Below are 17,025 nucleotides of genomic sequence, written 5' to 3'. Positions count from 1 at the left end.
TGGTGTAAAGGATGAGAAATGCTACACACAGCAGTGTTTCTCAGAAGAGAGCCAGTGAGGGGAGACTACCCCAAATACTACTTCCATAGCCTAAGACTTGTCCAGTATTTATTACACAAAGACATCACTGGCCTGTTTAAAAAAGAAAGAAAAAGACAAAAATGTGTCGAGCAAGTGAAAATCATCATAGCTGTTTTCCTGTAGTGACCTAACAGCAACAGGGTTGGAAGCCGGGGCAATGCTGATTTGGCGGAGGAAATGCGGGCACTGACAGCCACCTTGGCAGATACACTGTGCTATTCTCAGACTTGCCGAGCCTTCTTGCCGCCTCCCTACATCTCTCACCTGTCTCTGGTCTGAGAATGCACTTGAACTCTGCTTTCTTGGAAATGAAAAGAAGCATGCAGCTGTATCCAGAGAACTCCTGTCTGATGTCTGTTCCACATGACAAAATCTGTTTTCTCTCCACATCTTGACTCTTCAAACCTTACCTACAAGTGCTTCTGTAGAAGTCACTAGCACACTGTTTCTGGGATGTGGAAGTTTGGGAAGGAAAAAAATAATATCAGTATCAGGATCCAAACTTAGAACTAACATTTCTTTAAGTGACAATTATCTACTCGTTTTAACTCAAAATAGACCTCCTTGTTACCAGAATTTGTTTAGGAACTGCAAGCTAATTGTAGCATTAGGGTGTTGTAATGATTAAGAAGGTAAGTCTGTGTCAGATATCTAAATTCCTACTTTGGCTTTTTTTCCCCCCTTCCCCTTATGTTCCGTATGACTGTTGCAGCCTATTATTATGAGCAATGGAGAGCTATAGCTATAATTGTACTTTCAGACACTTGCATTCATCAATGAGGGCAAAGGCCAACCAAGATTAACCCACAAGTCTGTGATTGCAAAGAAAGGCTCTAGTATGTCTGCAGAAGCTGTGACTTCTCTGTTCTGGGTTGCCTTGGATTTAGGCATCTTCAAGCTCAGGTGATTGGCCCTTTTGCCTGTGCACCATTGTTGGAGAATCATCCTGCCCCAGTAGCATCAGAAAGATTAGCAAAGATTTAGCAAAATGTCTGCATTTCATATCTTGCCTTTAGGGAGGATTGACCTTATTAAGAAAAAAAAAAAAACTTAAAAAGTCCTTCTGGAGTTTACATTCTTTACCAATACTAACATGGAGTCCAAATTCAAACTAATGGCAAGCCAGTTCCTTTCCAGCTTCCTGTACTTGTGGCAAAAGTTTGCCTCCTATCATCTGTAAACACAAATGATTCAAGAATACTGAGGGTACCTTTCATTAAGGCTTCATATGGCTCTGGGAGAGTCACATGGGCTTGGTTGGCAATAGGACTTCTGCTGGGAGAGAGAATGTATTATGGAGATGGTTTCGCAGAAGGTTGGATGAGATGGCTTCCCAGAAATCTAGGGGCCTGCATCCTGTTCTCTCCAGCTTCTGTCCTTTGGCCCCTGTTCTTTCATCCAGCTGTGCACAGGTGGGCACCCTCTGTCAAGGCCAATTCAAGTTTCACCTTCTCCAAGGAGCTTTATCTGATTGTGCCAATCAAAATTCTCTCTCCTTCTGAGTTACTTACACTTCTCAATGTGATCAAGGTCAATGTGCATTTTATGGGGTCCTCAGTAAGAGATGAATTCTTCAAGGGCAAGAAACATATATCCATTTTATTCCCATTATATCCCTATGCTTCAGCCTCCCCATAGGTAGTGCATAATAGATACAAAATAATAAAGACTGAGGCTTATTTAACTAAAGAAGATTATGCTTGTAATACTTTTAGAAGGTAAAATATGTTAATAAATTAAAGAGTTTACTGGGCACAGAGATGTGAGAGAGGGACAAGGGGGAAGCACATTTTCATTTTTCTGACCTTATATCTTTATTCAATAGCAAATATAAAATGAAAGAAGTTGGTTTTTATATTTCCCATGCCAAAATCCACACAGTTTTATAACAGTACTGTTTGCAGTCTATGTGGACCATAAGGTGCTAAAACTGTAAGCTTTTTAAAGAAAATTAGTCCTGATTTGAAGATATTTTTAAAATCCTCCAGTCACAAAAGTACAAAACATACCCTGTCTACTTTCTAGTCCCCACCTTCACCTACTGGATCAGAAAGCAAAACAAACAATCACAGGAAATATTCTCAACTCTTTCCTGCCCCAGACACAAATTTGTAAGAAAGCAATTACCATGAGGAGAACGATTGGTTTGCTACCTGACTGCTCTAAGATAATCTTGGAAATCCTTTGGTCCCAGATTTAAAATTCTTTACTTCAGACCTTTTCTAACAGCATATCTAAGCCATGTCTAAGATCCTACAAGGAAAACTCTTCAAAGACAAAGTAATAACCTTGAAGAAAAGAAAGGATAGCATAAATTCCTCCTCGTTCTTACAGGTGTTTGCTATCTTCCCCACCACATTTCCTGCTGCAACTATTTGCCCAAACACAACAGATCAAAACTAGGCAGCTGCCATAGGAATGAAAACTAACGAATCTAAGACACCTGGATTAATGGCAGGACAACATGTTGGCCCTGAGGGGATAAAATCACCTGCTGTTTTGGGGGCCCCAGAAAGGGCCTCCAGGCCATAATTTGAAAGAGGGCAACAGCAGGTAAAGGAGCACAGGAGGAAGAAGTTCAGTCTGAGAATTAAAACAATGATGTATTTCATGAAAAGAAGGAAACTCTAGACAATATAGCGCTTGGGTCATATATTATCTTAGACTAGGTCTGCATAAAAAGGATCCCATCTGCTATGGAATGAAGTCCATTCTGGTGCCAGTTAACATTTGCACAACACATGATGTGGAATAGTCTCTGGAGCCAAGATTGGTTCTGTATCCACCCAGGGGCAGGTTGGTCACTCTCCAGTGTAAACCTTCTTGGGATTAACCACTTATTCCAGTGTTGTGCACTGCATAATTAATACCAGATCAGTTCCAGACAGCTTTGTACATCCTGCATATGGATGAAGACCCAAAAAAAAAATTTTGGTGATCTGTTTGGATGAGATAGAGAAAGGTGTTGTTCTAATGTTTGAAGCAGAAGTCATCCCCATGTACAGGGGTTTACCTTGCACAGATGGGGGCTCGTGGGTGGCATGTGACATTTACCAGGAAGGAGCTTGTCTGGACAAGTAAGAGGGGTGATAAGTGTGCATGTGTGGATACAGAAGTAACATCTGAGGCATTAATGCTTGAAGAGCAGGGCTATGCACCTCCTTTTAGCAATCTGGAGAGGACTGAGGCAAGAGCTTGTGTTTCAGCAAGGTTTTGGATATGGAAGAATGCCCACTGTTGTGGTGGAATGACCTGAGTTATAAGATTAGAGTTTCTGTGGATTTTTCCCATGTAATAGAAATTTTTTTTCTTCTAGTTTCGTTCATAGCAGGCAGCATTGGACCAATAGTTTGCCTAAGCCTATTTCTTCTCTATATTATTTCTGAAACCCTTTTCTTAAACACTAAAGTAAATAACAAGAAAAAACAAGAAACCTTTTCAAAAAACTTCATATTTCTGTCATTTCTCTTTATTGTGTGTGCAGCTCCAAAGCTGCTTTTCCTCATGTTTAATTTTTTTTCCTATGTCAGCTTACCAATCTTCATGGGTTTGACTTGGCTGCCCCACTAGTCCAGTTGTCTTTTTGATAAATTAACATGGACAGCAACTTAAGGTTCCATGGAAATCTTAAACATGATATTTCTTATACTTGACTCACAGTCGATATTCTAGGAGGAAGATTGCCCTACTGTCCCCTCCTGTGAAATCAGAATAACCACCAATCCTGAAATTAAACATTTTGATAAATTCTTTCCATGTCCCAAGCTGTTCGTACAATGTTATGGACTAAATGTTTGTGTCTTCCCAAAATTCGTATGTTGAAGCCCTAGTCCCCAATGTGATGGTATTAGGAGGTGGAGCCTTTGGGAAGTAATTAGATTTAGATCAGGAAATGAGGGTGGTGCCCCATGATGGGATTAGTGCCCTTACATGAAGAAGAAAAGACAACACAGTTTTCTCTTTCCTCATGCACATGAAGAACAGGTCATGTGAGCACATAGTGAGAAGATGGGACACCTGCAAACCAAGAGCAGAGGCTTTAGAAGGAAACCCACCTGTGGGCACCTTGATCTTGGACTTCCAGCCTCCAGAACCGTGAGAAATAAATTGCTATTGTTCAAGTCACCCAGTGTGTGGTATTTTCTTATGGCAGCTCGAGCTAAGATACACAACTAAACAGTTTAGTCATGTAAATCTCTTACCCTGATTTTAAGTCCAGATTCTGAGACTCAGAGAATTTAGGGACTTTCTGAGCCCTCCATGGAAAATCTGGTGTAAAAACTTCAGGCACTAAAAAATATAAAAACTGCCTCTGAGTATATTGCTAAAGCTCTCCTCTCCCTCAAATTACCTCTATGAGCTTTCCCTCCTGGAGAAACTCTGAAAACTAGTGACTAAGTGCTCAGATGGGAAGGAGGATAGGTGAAAGGCAAAACACTATTGCTAATTGCTTCTGTTGTTCATAGTACTATATGCCTTTTACCTACCCACACTGATAAGCAATATTTAATAAGCTCCTTTTCAAAAAATAAAATGTAATTAAAAGTTTATCTTAAGTTGGCTGGACTCAGCACAACTTGCTTGAAACATACCCAGCTAGCTTCATTGAGAAGCACCTAAAATGTCCATTCTAACCTGTGCCTTATCAGATGGCTGCCTGTCTTCCTAACTGAGCTGTAAACCCCTTGAAGCTGATTGTCATGTTTATTACAGTCTCTCCAGCATTAAGCATTACACCATGGCACCTCCCTATTTTCTCCTTATGCTGTCATCTCATAGATTCTCAGAAAGCTTGTCAAGTTCCTCTGTCCTCTCCACATAAGCTTGTGACAGACTTTGCCTGTACACAGTTGCTTGATCCATAAATGAACTTGGCAGCCTTCTTGTGTCAATGGGTAACAGTTTTCTTTCCTTCTGGTAGTCTTGGAATCCTTATTGCCATCTGGCAATTTTCTTTCCATCTTCCTACACACAAAATAGAGCAAAACCCACTTGACTAACCCAAGTTCCATGTAAGCAAAGGTGGGGCCCTTGGCCTGTGTCTGGCCCCGACCTCCCCTCTGCCATCAAAGTATACCAACTTCTCAGTTTGATACCAGAGAGGGTATCTTGTGTGAATTTTGTAGTGGCAGCAGGCTTCATCTGAACCTTGGGGGGACTCCTGTGGGCCTGTTGCCATGGTAACCAGCCACCACCTGACTCTAACACTCTTTAAGACTGTCTGATCTGAGGTGGAAATGTCCCAAGAAGCAGACCCCACACTGACAGCTCTTAAACACATGACCCATCTCATAAGCACATAGCCAGCTGGAACTTCTCGGTTGCTGGGGCGAAGGAGCCTCTTTATCACCACAGGAGGAATCAGATGAATTCTGGGCTCAAAAAAGTGTTTTGCTTTTTTCCCCCCTAACAGACATACTCTCCAATCCCCAACCTAGCTTGTGGTGAAAGGGCTTCCCCCCTTTCTTATTACATTATGCGTTGTTCAAAATGCTGAGCAAAAGTGGGAGGGAGCAATAACACTAAAGGATTTGAAGTATCTTCCTGTCTGTGGGGGAAGTCTCTGCCCTCAGTGTGGGAAAAGAGAAGGCAGAGAAGGAGGGGAGCAGAAAGTCAGCCTCCTGGGATGCATTGTTGTAATTGATTGTTTCAGCTCACAGGAACACACAGCACCATAAATGGGAGCAGATTTCAATCTTAAAGGGCAGTACTCCTTCACACAGGAAAACAGGTGATTAATAGTATCCATGAGGCCCATATAGATGGTGCCTGTTCAACTCTTCAGGCATGTAAAGGCAGAGAAAGAAACATTCCAAAGATTAGCTTTAAAAAATGACCACTTCATTCTTTGGAATTGTCACAAGGGCATGATATGGACCTTGAACAAATTCCCAATCACCCCAAACTCAGGCAGAGAGAAGCAACAAAATGGGAAGGAACATATTTGGCCATTGAAAGAGCTGGCTTCTAGTCATGGTCACAGTGATCTTGGACAAATCTCTTTACTTTCCTGGACTGATGTTTCTTTCCTCCATACAGAAAGGTTGGACTGGATAATAGGTAAGACCCTGTTCAGCTCTGCAACATCCATTAGACAGCAAAGGCTGTCTTCCAGTTTGAGACCAGTTTCTGGAACAGTGATGATGCTTTCTAAATGGTTTGTCATGAAAATGAATGAATGATTATATTTCATCTTGACTTTTATCTCAATAGAGATTTTCTTTCACTTCATTTGGGTCTCAATTTGAGGAAGGAAGGAAGGAAGGAAGGAAGGAAGGAAGGAAGAAGGAAGGAGGGAGGGAGGGAGGAAGGAAGGAAGGAAGGAAGGAGGGAGGGAGGGAGGGAGGAAGGAAGGAAGGAAGGAAGGAAAGGAGGAAGGAGGGAAGGAAGGAAGGAGGGAAGGAAGGAAGGAAGGAAGGAAGAAGGAAGGAAGGAAGGAAGGAAGGAAGGAAGAAGGAAGGAAGGAAGGAAGAAGGAAGGAAGAAGGAAGGAGGGAGGGAGGGAGGAAGGAAGGAAGGAAGGAAGGAAGGAAAGAAGGAAGGAGGGAAGGATGGAAGGAGGGAAGGAAGGAAGGAAGGAAGGAAGCTTTGACATACTCTTTCTGAGAGGAATGTCTTGCCTTTCTCTGGGCCCTAGGATACAAAGTTCCAATCCTACATTTTCCATCTTTAAGCCTGCCAAAATTAAATTGTTTAAGAATACTGTACAGATTTAAGGAAAAACTACATCCCCAAATTTTCAAGGAATCCAAAGACCTATTCATCTCCAATCAACTTTTCTTAGGATCATCAAAGTACACCATTTCGTTTTTCATTTTCCAGATTATTTTCTGTGAACCATCTCATTTTATCTTCTCATTATTCCTTTGAGGGATGTAATACTTGACACATATATAGGACTTTCTAAATCACAAAGTATTTCATATACAATATCTTATTTAGATCTTGAAAATCACTTTTTAAGATACTTTGGGAAGTTATTGGCATCCCCATTTTACTGAAAAGGAAGCTGAAATACACAGAGTTTGTCTCTTGCCCAAGATTCTGCCCATATTTTCAGGAGGCAAAAGAACCAGGATTAAGAAAATGGCTTTGCTAGTAGACATCCAGGTGAGAATCCTAGCTCTGCCACTGATTAGCTCTGTGTCTGTAGGTAAATTATTTAAAATCTTCATGCCTCAGTTTCCTCATCTATTAAATTGGAATAATAATGGTAATTTCATCACAGAAACTGGATGGGGGAAGGGACTAAATGAATTAATGCATTTAGATGCTTAGAAGAACTTCTAGCACACAAAGCATCTTAATTGTTTGTCATCATTGGCAAAACCAAGACTAGAACTTGGGTCTTCCACCTTTTAGCTCAGTGATGTTTCTGCTGCCCTACACCAATATTATCCTTATTATACAGAAGAAAACCTAAAGCTGACAACGTTTAAGTGCAAATCTCATCCAGAGCCTCTCTTAAACAGAGAGGTCTAGAACCAATGTCTCCTGGACTCTGTTTAGTCCTTCCACCATTAAACCACGCTGCCCTCCACTGCTTTATGTTTTTAACAGTTATAAACCAACCACTCTCATGCAATACTACTGACAGCCTGAAGGCAGACTCTCCCACTCCTCTGGGGAAAGGATCTTCTACCTTCAGTCTTAAGAGATCAAAGGGTTTCAGAATGTTCACTACAATGGGAGCATGCTCACTACTACCTCTAGGCCGTTTCTGGGATAGTCTCTCTTCTTTCCCTTCCAACTGTAGTTATCATCAGCACCAGATGATTCAATATTTGACCATTTTTGGCTTTCTGAGAACAAGTATTGTTTTTTCATATTTTCATTATATACTCCTTTGAGAGTGCAGACTATGTTGCGTGCAGGCTTGTATTCTCTGTTGCACATGGCAAAATGCTCAGTCAATAGCAGGTACATAAACAGATCTTGATTCATGAATTGATTGTTTGATGGACTGATAGTGTACCCTTCCAGTGGTTGGCAATTGCCCTTACCTCTTTGTTGCAAATTCAGGATGATCAGAGAATTGCCTGGATGGCATTTAATACCACAGTGACTGAGCAAGGGTTTTCTGTGGAGGGAGGAGCAGGGGCTGGGGAGGGGAGAGAGTTCCCCTTTGCTCTCACCTGGGCTGGCTTCCACAAAGCCTCAGAACCAGGCCCATGCCACTGTCTGACTGCACATTTTGTATATGGAAGACACAGACCTGAACCAGGGCTTGCCCTCTTGTCCACAGTCTGGACCCCTCATAGCACACCCAGACCAGACGTGACCTTGTTCTACAGTTAAAAACAAGTGAAAGTCATCTGCCAGGGTCACTTGGCACCAAAGTCCTGTGACAGAAGGGGCTCCACTTAAAGGGCAGCACAAATCCAGGGCATTAAAATAACCTGAATGGTGTCATTTTCTGATCAAATGCCTTTCCCTGTCGGGTTTGTGATTTTCGAGCCTGAGAATGTCCCCTCAAGGCTCAGGTTTCTCTGCTGTCACACTGGTCTCAGGCCTGGAATGTGAGTACTGGCCGTGGAGGTCTGATGTAGCTATGTCACAATCCCAAAATGGAGAGACATTATCTCATAGACAGTGGCAGCAGGCAGGCACCAGTTTGCTGCTGGCAGGCATGGTCAGAATCTGGCCCCGTGAGTATTTCTCACCCACGGTTCTCAGTGGACACACAATTTGAGGTCCAAGATGCCAATCTATGCACTAGAAAATTAGGGTCTTGCAAAGCTTCTCATCCAGGAGTAAACCCAGGAAAACATAAGCTGAGGTACAGAGAGGCTCATTTTTGTTATAAGTCCTGTTGGTTTGCAGGAGGGTGATCCCTGGTGGAGAGGCCCTGGAGTACCTGAAAGGCTTGGTCAGAATGCAGAGAGCAGCAATTCGCTAGGTGAAAGGGTACTCAAGGCAGGGCTAAGCTGCCATCCTTACTTCCCTGGGCCTGCGAGGGCAGGATTGCTGACCACAGGGCAGGTGGGGCTTGGTGGCCTATGAGGTAACCATCCCTTTCAGCACTTGGAGGGGATGAGGCCCCAACAGGAAACCATTTCCCCTCTCATAGAGTAATAAAGGCCATCAGAGTCATAACTACTTTGATCGTGAACTATCTTTAGGGATGAAGAGAAACACCTTCCTACCCAGCCTTAGAAAGGGGGGGTCCTTTTCTCATTGGTAGCCTGTTCACCCACTTACTTCCTATGGCTCTGCTCTGCGACTTTTGTTACAACCAAGCCATTTTCCAAACCAGCCCTGCATGCTCCTGCCTCCTCCTGTCACTCATTCCTTCCTGGACTAAAGAGTCTTCCTCTTCTTAGTCCACCCTTTCTTCCAGGTGCACCCTTGATTGATTCCTCCTGCTGAGTGAGGCATCTGAGTGCTGCAGCCTCCAGTCTCTGGGGCTCCTTCAGAACCAGTGTCTATTCCTTTCACGCGACCCTTGGCACACACCAGCTTCCCAGTTCCTTACCATCATGCACGAGGGTTAGAGCATGTTTGTTGGAAGGCCCTTCAGCACAGAGGCTGTGTTTTATCTCTCAGAATTTCCCATGCCTAGCAGAGGGCTCACAGCATTGACTCTTAAGAATGTATGACCTCTCCAATGGCTTCCCATCACACTTAGCAACAAAACCTAACATAGAAACCAGCAATATAGCCTCATGTCCTAATTTCCCTATTTCTTTACCTTCCTCCAACACATTGGGCATGCTAGCATCAGGCCTTTGCACTTGCTCTTCCTTCTGCCTGGCATATCTTTCTCTGGACCTCCAGGTGGCCACCTCTCTCACTCCATTGTCTCTGCCCAAAGGCCACTTTCTCAGAGAGGACTTTCCTGGCCACCATGTCTAAAAGATAGCACTCCTCATCCCATATGCCTTGTCTTGCCTTATTCTTCATCACAGCACCTAATTACTGACTGACATCATATTAGTATAGTATAGCATAGTACATTACACTATGTATTTTTTTTTATTGTATGGTCCCCATAAGAATGAAAGTTCCATGAGGGCCAAGACCTGACTTTATTCACAGCTTGTTCTCAGTACCTACAGTGGTATCAGGAATATTGTAGGTATTCAATACTTGTTGACCAAATGGATGGGAAAAATGAATGAGCAAACATTTCCCTGAGAAGTGGGGACCATTCTGGACAATGATGTGACATGCGGTCTGCTGTGGGATAACATAAGGCTTCCTTTCAAAGAACCAAAAAGCGTCAGAACTATAAAGGTACTTCAAAGGAGGTCAACTCTCAACTGTACAGAGTAAGAAACTGAGTCCCAGGGAGGGAAACATAAATGGCATAAGCACTTGAAAAGTTAAAATCTTTGACTTCTAATTGTTAACTCTTCCTAGAATGTGGCCTGATGTGACAACTCTTCTGAACGAATTCTGAGTTACCAATTTTCTACTGGTTTTGCACTTGAATAATTTTTATAGAATCAAAACAGTCAAGAGAATAAGACCAGTCGCATAAAATTTTACCTCTTCATGCTTCCGAGTGTTTTTAGAGACATTACTGCAAAGGAAGCATCAACACTGATTTTGTCCAGTGTCCCTTCTGCAGTAGCCCAGTAGCCCAGTAGCCCAGATCTGGACAAATATTGAATGCTTTACATTGTTGCTTTATTCTTCCCAACCTTTGTGTGTTAGGCAGGACACTGCAGGACATCTTCTTTTGGAATGAAGAAGAAATCTAAGCATTTGCCCAAAGCTAAGCTGCAGCTGAGTTCCAGGTCTTCATCTGGCTTTCTCCTTCAGGCACCTGAGTAGTGCTGGTTCTAGGTCATTGAAAATGGACTGGAACCACTCATTGCCACTGGTGGGTGGTTCAGCTGACCATGAGTGTCAGTATTCATCAGACCACAGCCATTCTAGGTTTTCCTTTTCCTTTTTTTTTTTCTAATTCCCCGGAGGGTTCTAAGAAAATCCCATCCAGATCTCCTCTCCCAGGTGGCCCTCGAGGGTGGCTGCCCCCTTGCTCTTCTTGTAAGATTATGTTTGACAGCAATGAAAACCAACAGTTGAACAGCAATAATTTCTTGGCAGGACAGATTGGCATGAGACTTATCCCAAAACAAAATAAGCCTTTCAAGGAAGTGTATTTCAAGTTGGGCTCACGTTCCCAAGACACTGAGATTCTTACATGGCTGACACAGGAGCTGAAGCTGAGCCCCAGCCAGGGCCGTCAATGATTGTCAATAACACGACAGAACAGAGAGAAGACTCAGGGGCTGAGTATGTTCCTGAACAGTTCAAACAGGGGTAACTGGAAATGCTACGGAACTCGTTCTCAGAAAAAGTTTTTTGCACTCTGGCCAGATTTTCTTAAATGGCCTTGTTAGTGATTTCAGTCTTGGAGGAGGGTGTGTGGGTCAGAGTAGCATCCACTTGCCTTCCTTCCACTTCTTTTCACTACCCATTCCTTCCCATCATTCTCCACAATTCTTTCCATGCCACCTACCACCATTTTCACTGCTGTATGTGCCACTTAGAGGAGCTCTCTAGACATTATGCCACAAGGGAGCCTGTCATGTTACCTATGAATGGCAACTTATATGCCTCTGGTTGTCTGCATCCTAAGTTGTTATAAGCCTTCCTCTCTAGGCTTGGTTACAATGCACAAGCTCACAGAATAATTCAAACATCAAAGGTGGAAGTATCCCCAGCGTGACCTGGGGATAACCAAGTTGCTTTTGCGCTGCATTCTCTCAAAGCCCACAAGAGGACGCCCAAGACCTCTCAAGTCCAGTTACGACAAGTGGCAGTGAGGCCAGGAGGTGGCGCTGTTGCCTTAACCATCAAGAAGGAAGCGGTTCCGGTTTAGGCGGGGCTGTGAATGTACTGGTTGGGGGACACATAGCACCCCTGCCGACTGCGAGTAATCCCTATGTGGGATGCTAGGCTGTCCCAGCCAAACATTGCTACCCGACCCTGAGAGGTAAAGCCAAGCTCTAGCCAGCCTGATTCAATGGAAAAACTCTAGGTGAGAAACCAGAATTCATGGGTTCTAGTTCCAGCTGCCATGCTATTTTGCTGGGAGAGCTTGAAGGAAATCACTTACTCTTTTTGCCCCAAAGGCTTCCTCGATGTTCCATGTGTTCTAACAACATAACTTAAGATTCAGGAGTGCCAAGTGGGCATAGGATTCAGGAATAAGAAAGACAAAGCTCATGTCCTGAACAAATTCATTGTCCGCAGGTTGGGGAAGGGTATAGGGAAGGACACATAATCAGAAAGTCACAGGTTGAGGAGGGAAGTGGAGGTCTGGAGGTGCACACAGATGCACATGCGGGGAGGACTTCACCAGCCTGATGGATCAGTGAAGGATTCCTGGTGATTCTAGACAGTATCAGAGCTGAATAGGACTCATGTTGGTAAAGATTTGGACGGGCAGAGGGGCAGCCAGGGCAAAGGCAGTGAGGCAGAAAATAGCCTAGTGGGTGAGCGGGGCTCTTGTGTAAGTGAGTAGTGTTAGGAAATGGAGCTGGATGAAGACACAGACACCAGTCAGGTGGGGCTTGCAGATCCTGTCCAAATGTCCCTTTATAGGCTTTGTGGTCAAAATGCTCTGAAAAGGGAGCAATGCAAAGACCAATGGTGTCACTAATACATGTATTTATTACAGGTGCATAAATCTGTGCTCATTTGGAGATAAAGAAGATAAAGAACTACCAAGGGGGAAGGAGGGCCAGGGGAGACACAGGACCAATGTCCACCTTCTGCTGTGTTTTAGCTTGACCTGAAGTCACCACTAGCCACCATTGTTCTCTCTCTTTCCTCCCTGACCAAGAAGTAAAACAAACTCATTAGGACATGGACTTGTTAAGATCTAAAATTGAAGAACAGCCATATATTTATTTATCAAGACAAATATATACATTATTTATGCAAGATAATAAGTCACCAAAGTATAAAAGCACATATTGTCATTTATTTATCAAAACAAAGGTATGTGTTCATGTTTTACAAGTGAGAAATAGGAGACCCAGGCCACATGACCCAAAAATGGTGGTGCTGGCGCTCTATCTGGGCTTTCTGATCGTACTACATGCTCTCCACTTTTCACCAGCATGATTTACTCTGAGCACTTTGAGGACTGACCTCCTGGCTGGGGAAGGCAAGCCCAGCATCACTGGTACCCAGTTCATGCATTCACTCTGTGATCTGGAGGGCCTATAAAACAGGGGTTCTCACACAGGCTGCTGCATTCACAGAAAGCGATGTTGGATCTCTGGTTTTAGTATTTACTCTAAAACCCCCTGTTCTTCTCAAATGAGCACTAATTGGTCACCAGCACTGAAGGAGCATGCAGTGTGCCATGAGTTCTAGAGAATAAGAGAGATTTTCAAATGCACTGCTGTACAGGCATTATGGCTGGGTACAGGCAGTTAGGCTGGCTGTGCAGTGCTTTGTTGGTATCTGGGACGATGTTGCAGGGAGGGCCATCCATGAGTGTCTGTGACTTGATGTACCCTTAGCTAAAATGGCATTTTTCCCAGATGCTTAGTCTCCAAACAGAAAACAGCCTGAAATGTCATTTTTCAAAGTTTCTGCTACAAAAATTGTTGCCAGTATATTTGAAGTTTATGGAAAGAATGTTTTTAATCAACTAAGTGTACTGAAGTATGTAAAGTTCCGGGAAGGAATACAGCCCACCAGTGAGGCAGAGAGAAGTGGAAGTCTAGCAACAACAAATGAAGGACCCCAGACTCAGCAACACTGGAAAGAAGTTACATCCAGTAAGAGGACTGTGATGGGGGCAGGACTGTAAAAAAACAAAACAAAACAAAACAAAACAGCAAGCAATCTGTGAGAATGGAACAAATGACATGCAAAATAGTCCAAAGAATAACATGTAAATTAGCATCAGATTTCCAAAGAATCTTATAGTTGAGAGCCTAGAGAGACCATCTCTCCAGATAATGCTACTGAACCCCCACGGAAGGGAAGCAACTTGCCCTAATAGAAACAGCTAACTTCAAAGAGGGCTCACAGGGAGTGAGGCCCTGATTTCAATGCTCCATGTGAATTAACCCATTTAATTGTCCCAGAAAGGGCATGAAGCGTGAGGCTTCCCCCATATTGGCAGATGGGGCAACGGATGCTTAGGGAGGTTAAGGTACTTGCCCAGCTCATCTCATTAGTAAGAGGCAAAGCGGGGACCAAACCGGGGCAGTCTAGCTCCCAGCCCATCTTCACAAGCATATTGCTCCTGGAACCATTGCAAACCAGCAGCAGAGCCAAGACTAAAGCCCTGGTGCCCCAGTTTCCTATTCCTGTTCTTTCCACCATTCTGCTCTCTCCTTGGGCCCAGAAGGTTCTCCTCTCAGAGCCATGGCGCTTGCTGGTCCAAGCATCCTTGTCTGGAATGCTCTTCTCCTACATCTCCACAGAGTCTGCTCCCCGGATTCCTTTTCTGTCCACCCCAAATAAAATGGCAACACCTCCACTGTCCATAGTACTGGAACGTCAGATACCCCTTACTTCATTCATAGATGAAACATCTCACCATCTACTTGCTGTATATTTACTCATTTTTATTGTTGTAGCTCAGTGTTTCCTACCAAATGCAAGCTCGTGAAGGTAGCATCCATGCTTTCTTCAATAACATGTCCCTGGTGCCTGGCGCCTCAAAGCAGGCAAAAAACATTTGATGAAAAAGTAAATGAATAAAATGAACAAATGACCAAATGGTAAGTAATTCCCAGGCCTGAAGCAAAGAACTCAGGTGCCCTGTGCCACACGGCAAATGTCACCCCTGGCTGCTTTACTCACATGCTACCCAGGAAACCTGACTCCTTCTACCGTGAGTTCCTGGCAAGATTCATTTCTTGAATTGTAATATCATGTCTCTAAGAGTCTTCTATTAAACTGTAAGTACTTCTGGGGCACCTGGGTGGCTTAGGCAGTTAAGCGTCCGACTTTAGCTCAAGTCATGATGTCACAGTTCATGAGTTCAAGCCCTGTGTCGGGCTCTGTGCTGACAGCTCAGAGCCTGGAGCCTGCTTTGGATTCTGTGTCTCCCTCTCTCTCTGCCCCTCCCCTGCTCACTTCTGTCTGTGTCTCAAAAATATATAAACATTAAAAAACATTTTTTTAAACTGTAGGTACTTCTGAAAGGGAGAACATCATACATGAATTAATTACTAGCCATTAACACTTTGGGATATACTAAAGTGATACATAAACATCATTTTATATATAACAGATCCAAACTAAAATACAGCTCGCATGGTTGGAGCATTCGGAACATGCCGGTCATAGTGCAAGGTACTTTACACATGGTACTAATTGCCAAATATTTCCGGCTCTCTGCCTTCCTGGCACTCGTGGGAATAGCACTTCCCAGGTCTTTTGTGGTGGGTAGCACCATGTGACTGGTTCCAAACAGACATAAATGGGCCTGTTACCCATTTACAGGGCTAATGAGAGACCCCTCAGAACTCTCTTTTCCTTTCAGCTCAGCTGCCTTCAATATGGGACCTGCCTTAGCCTGAATCCCTGAGTGATGTGATGAACACAGGACCTGCCCACCCCCACCCCCATCCCCAGTGTCTGTACAGTGATCTTTTGGGGTAATCTGTGCTATCATTTCTTTACAGGTAAAGAAGGGGCTGTGTGTTATTAAAGGATTTTCACAAGATTTCATGGCTGGCAAGTGATGGAGCCACAAAGGGAACCAGGTGTGTTTGATGCTAAAGCCCATAAGTTTCACCTACATTTACTCTCTCTCCCAAATCTTTATGGAATAAATAAGGAGAGAGAAATGAGAATAATACCATCTGTGGCCTGGAAAACAGAAGCTTTGTATGGCACTACAACTTTGGGGAGTCAAGAAGGCTGTGGGATCTGGGGGAAATGCTTATAAAAACTGGTGGTATTGGGGAAAAAACTCTATTGCGAATATTCTTTCTCCCTGTTCATATTTTTGCTTGTTGGAGAGGTAGAATCCATGATCTTGGGTTTGATTCTTTTCCATTGCAGATTCATTGGTGAGGAAGCCAGCACACGTACAGAGATGTCTCACAGTGCCCCGGCCCTGTGCTGAGGGCACCCTGATGACTCCAACACTCAAGCCCCTGTTTTCAAGGATCTGCCACTGCCCAGTCAATCCCCCTCTCCTTCCATTGTTCCTACAGGGAATGGTCACTACTGCTGAAGATAATTGTTCAACTGTTTGCGCTGAGAGTTAGGGAGGGTCAAATCTCCACTGCTCCATGTACTCTTTGTATCCTTTATACAAACTACATGGAAGTGATAGAAAATTCTGAAGGTCTGGATCACCTAAGAACAAAACTGGAATGCTTGGGAGGCAGGAGCCTCCTGCCCAAAATTTTTCACCCACTGCTAGCATGGTACCTAAATTTTCTACCACTAGAAATTTATTCCTTTGGGTTTAAAGCAGATTTCTCCTCTTGCCTAGAACTTGCCCAGACTATTGTATAAAATCTTCTTTTGTCATACGTCCAAATGACTACCCTAACAACTCCTAACAACTATCTCAACATTGAGATCTTGTAGAAATAGCCCAAGGAACCCGGCAACATAAGGAATGGCTGTACTTCCAGGTGCTAAATACTTCAATTTTGAGGATTAAAATGTTCCTTATGGCCTTCTCCTTTTAATTTCCCTTTTCCCAACAGAACTCAAGTAGAGGGTTTGTTGGTATTGTTTGTTTGCCACTGGTGTTGACGAGGGGCAGAATGCCATCTTCTCATGAGGACTAAATTGATGAGAATTCTCATTGTGCTGTACAGAACCCAAATTACCCCCACCACTATCCATCACAAACTCTGTGGATTCCCGAAGTTTGGACTGAAATTGTGCTCTGAGAAGTATCTTTCTTTCCGGGAGTCAGGGGATGGTGGAGGGATGGGGACACCTTTACGGAGAGGGACAGCCATGGACTAACGGAAATGAGAAGATGTGGAAAATG

The 17,025-nt window shown here is 43.6% G+C and overlaps 1 long non-coding RNA gene across 1 annotated transcript; it reads right to left on the bottom strand.

Annotated features, from left to right (window-relative positions):
- Nucleotides 1-91: 91 nt before the first annotated feature.
- LOC122231364 lies at nucleotides 92-8,565 on the bottom strand. Its single transcript, XR_006208569.1, has 2 exons — nucleotides 8,084-8,565; nucleotides 92-529 (listed from the first exon to the last, which is right to left on the bottom strand). It is a non-coding gene; the product is annotated as an uncharacterized LOC122231364 (long non-coding RNA).
- Nucleotides 8,566-17,025: the final 8,460 nt, after the last annotated feature.

The sequence above is a fragment of the Panthera tigris genome, chromosome D1 (assembly GCF_018350195.1).
Source record: "Panthera tigris isolate Pti1 chromosome D1, P.tigris_Pti1_mat1.1, whole genome shotgun sequence".
In the NCBI taxonomy this organism is placed as follows: domain Eukaryota; kingdom Metazoa; phylum Chordata; class Mammalia; order Carnivora; family Felidae; genus Panthera; species Panthera tigris.
Note: the sequence above shows the minus strand (reverse complement) of the source record. Positions and strands in the feature narration are given on the sequence as shown.